This window comes from Pseudophryne corroboree, chromosome 10, assembly GCF_028390025.1.
Source record: "Pseudophryne corroboree isolate aPseCor3 chromosome 10, aPseCor3.hap2, whole genome shotgun sequence".
NCBI lineage: Eukaryota > Metazoa > Chordata > Amphibia > Anura > Myobatrachidae > Pseudophryne > Pseudophryne corroboree.
In genome coordinates this window covers 181,887,891-181,892,042 of record NC_086453.1, presented here as the reverse complement: position 1 = coordinate 181,892,042, position 4,152 = coordinate 181,887,891, and the positions used below count along the sequence as shown (strand labels likewise).

The following is a 4,152-nucleotide window of genomic DNA, read 5'->3' as shown; positions in this document are numbered from 1 at the left end:
AACAAGGACGGGGTTACTATTCCACAATGTTTGTGGTACCAAAACCGGACGGTTCGGTGAGACCCATTTTAAATTTGAAATCCTTGAACACATATATAAAAAAATTCAAGTTCAAGATGGAATCGCTCAGGGCGGTTATTGCAAGCCTGGACGAGGGGGATTACATGGTATCACTGGACATCAAGGATGCTTACCTGCATGTCCCCATTTACCATCCTCACCAGGAGTACCTCAGATTTGTGGTACAGGATTGTCATTACCAATTCCAGACGTTGCCGTTCGGTCTATCCACGGCTCCGAGGGTCTTTACCAAGGTAATGGCCGAAATGATGATACTCCTTCGAAAGAAGGGAGTTTTAATTATCCCGTACTTGGACGATCTCCTGATAAAGGCGAGGTCCAGGGAGCAGTTGTTGGTCGGGGTAGCACTATCTCGGGAGGTTCTACAACAGCACGGCTGGATTCTAAATATTCCAAAGTCACAGCTGATCCCTACGACACGTCTACTGTTCCTGGGGATGGTTCTGGACACAGAACAGAAAAAAGTGTTTCTCCCGGAGGAGAAGGCCAAGGAGCTGTCATCTCTAGTCAGAGGCCTCCTAAAACCAAAACAGGTGTCAATGCATCACTGCACGCGGATCCTGGGAAAGATGGTAGCTTCCTACGAGGCAATTCCATTCGGCAGGTTCCATGCAAGAACCTTTCAGTGGGACCTATTGGACAAGTGGTCCGGATCGCATCTTCAGATGCATCGGCTGATAACCCTGTCTCCAAGGACCAGGGTGTCTCTGCTGTGGTGGATGCAGAGTGCTCATCTTCAAGAGGGACGCAGATTCGGCATACAGGACTGGGTCCTGGTGACCACGGATGCCAGCCTTCGAGGCTGGGGGGCAGTCACACAGGGAAGAAACTTCCAAGGACTATGGTCAAGTCAGGAGATTTCCCTGCACATAAATATTCTGGAACTGAGGGCCATTTACAATGCCCTAAGTCAGGCAAAACCCCTGCTTCAAAACCAGCCGGTACTGATCCAGTCAGACAGCATCACGGCGGTCGCCCATGTAAACCGACAGGGTGGCACGAGAAGCAGGGCGGCGATGACAGAAGCCACAAGGATTCTCCGATGGGCGGAAAATCACGTGTTAGCACTGTCAGCAGTGTTCATTCCGGGAGTGGACAACTGGGAAGCAGACTTCCTCAGCAGGCACGACCTCCACCCGGGAGAGTGGGGACTTCATCCAGAAGTCTTCCAACTGATTGTAAACCGTTGGGAAAGGCCACAGGTGGACATGATGGCGTCCCGCCTAAACAAAAAGCTAGAAAGATATTGCGCCAGGTCGAAAGACCCTCAGGCGATAGCTGTGGACGCTCTAGTGACACCGTGGGTGTACCGGTCGGTTTATGTGTTCCCTCCTCTTCCTCTCATACCAAAGGTACTGAGGATAATAAGGAGAAGAGGAGTAAGAACTATACTCATTGTTCCGGATTGGCCAAGAAGAGCTTGGTACCCGGAACTTCAAGAAATGATGTCAGAGGACCCTTGGCCTCTGCCGCTCAGACAGGACCTGCTGCAGCAGGGGCCCTGTCTGTTCCAAGACTTACCGCGGCTGCGTTTGACGGCATGGCGGTTGAACACCGGATCCTGAAGGAAAAGGGCATTCCGGAAGAAGTCATTCCTACGCTGATTAAAGCTAGGAAAGAAGTAACCGCAAACCATTATCACCGCATATGGCGAAAATATGTTGCGTGGTGTGAGGCCAGGAAGGCCCCAACGGAGGAATTTCAGCTACGCCGTTTCCTGCACTTCCTACAGTCAGGGGTGACTATGGGCCTAAAATTGGGTTCCATTAAGGTCCAGATTTCGGCTCTATCGATTTTCTTCCAGAAAGAACTAGCTTCACTACCTGAAGTTCAAACTTTTGTTAAGGGAGTGCTGCATATTCAGCCCCCTTTTGTGCCTCCAGTGGCACCTTGGGATCTCAACATGGTGTTGGATTTCTTTTTCATCCACTAGGGGTCACTGGAGTACTCTTGGGATATGGACGGCGTAGCAGAACAAAGGCACTGAATATTTAAATTTAGAACTCTCCACCCCTCCATATCCCAGAGTACCTCAGTGTACGAACCCAGTGTTTTTTCTGTGCTCAAAGCACTAACATCGGCTTGTGGGATTCCCACACTTGTTGGAAGATTTTATTAATTTTTCATTTTTATTTTCATTTTTTTTTTAATAGCACATCCCTTCCCAGTTTCAAGAAAAACATGGGTCCGGGATAGTGCCGCTGCACGGGCAGCGCATGGCGTGTCGGTCCTCACAAAGAGCACCCTCACAGCCACAGGCAGCCCACTGCTCCTGCAAAGAGCAGCCAGAACTAGAGAGCTGGACAGAGCTTACACAGAAGAAGCCCCGTCGCAGCCATGACTTAGATCACTGGAAAGCTGACTGGAAAGCTGGACGGAGCTTACACATAGAAGCCCCGTCGCAGCCAGGACTACAGAGCTGGACGGAGCTTACACAGAAGAAGCCCCGTCACAGCCATGAGTTACATCACTGGAGAGCTGGACGGAGCTTACACATAAGAAGCCCCGTCGCAGCCATGATCAGGAGACAAGCAAGGTAGGCTGGGGAACGGGGCGGTCAGCGCAGGCTGCCGCCCCGCTATGTTGGGGTTAATATGCTGCTTCGCCGCTCATACGCCCGCCAAGCCCCAGCCGCTACGTCTGCAAGCCGCCCGTCCCAGCGCTCCGTCCGGCCGCCCAGCTCCGTCCGGCCGCCCAGCGCCATACGGCCGCAGACGCTCCCTCAGTCTCAGTACAGAGACGGTGACCGCCGCTCCGTCCGGCCGCCCAGCACCATCCACCCACAAGTGCCAGCGCTAAGAGGCTGCAGGCTTCCCGCAGAGACACAGCGTTACAGAGGGGAAGAGGCACGGTGGAATCTGGCGGATCAAATATATGAACAGCAGCACAGTGTATAGGCAGCTATATATATGTGACAGGTATTTATAATGTATTGTTACCTGTCCTGGGAGTAATAGGCTATTGATTCTATATTACTGTCTGTGATTTTCACGGTATAATAGGCTATTGAGCCTATATTAATGGCTGTTATTATCACTGTATAATAGGTTATTCAGCCTATATATTAATGTCGGTGAAGGCTATGGAGCCTATATTAAGGTCTGTGGTTATCACTGTATAATAGGCTATTGAGCCTATATTAATGCTGTATAAATATATATATTTATTCATAGAGCATGTGTTGTACCCGGCCTGTGATTATACTGTATAATAGGCTATATTAACACGGAAACATTTGTAATTTGTTCTGTGATTATCAGGGTCAGCATGGCAAAGGGGCCATTTTAACCATGCTTCCTGTTGTTTTCCAGTGTGTAATTCTGGAACATTCCTGCCCTACATCTCTAAGCCACCAGAGGCGCAGGGGTGTTAGTGGGAATTTGGTTCGGGTTTCACATGCCCATGTAAACTGCTTTTCACATAAAGAATACTCTGGTTTCTCTTCAGATCGAATAAATCTTTCGCCTTTTACTAAAGATTTCCGTAGAGAGGAACAACCATGAGTTTCATATAAATATGTTGTTCAGCAATAAAATATATATATGACACATAATAACTTCAATAAGTCGTGCAAGTGTCTGTCCGTTGCCTATTGTGGTGTCTGTCTGCATAGCGAGTAAGGCTCTAGCGCAGACTAAAAATACTTTTAAAAATCCTATGTTAAGCATTGGCAATTCAAATTAAAAGAGCGGTAACATCGGAGTCTCGGAAGTTACTCCGCCAGCTCTAACAAAAGACAGTCTTTCCAAAGGGCCAATTTCCCTTTGGGTACCAGGGTGTTTATTTAACTGGTCTTATAATTTAATGCACGATTCTATGTCAAATCTCACACCGATAACTACGAGTGAGAAGGGTACATTAGTCCAGCACTCAGATAGTGCGGGGTTTTTGACAACCATACATTGCTAAATCCCAGTGAGTCAATGTCTCCATTTTTACAGAGACTGAGTAGACTCTAACCACTATTTAATCGTTTCCAAAATGACGCGATCCGCCATTGGTAAATGCGTCTGTGTCAAACATTATAAAGACCCAAGATACATTTGGGTCACTAGACTCTATGTATGGAAA

At 48.3% G+C, this 4,152-nt stretch overlaps 1 non-coding gene across 1 annotated transcript; it reads left to right on the top strand.

Moving 5' to 3' along the window:
- Nucleotides 1-3,508: 3,508 nt before the first annotated feature.
- LOC134967916 (U5 spliceosomal RNA) lies at nucleotides 3,509-3,629 on the top strand. Its single transcript, XR_010189254.1, has one exon. It is a non-coding gene; the product is annotated as a U5 spliceosomal RNA (small nuclear RNA).
- Nucleotides 3,630-4,152: the final 523 nt, after the last annotated feature.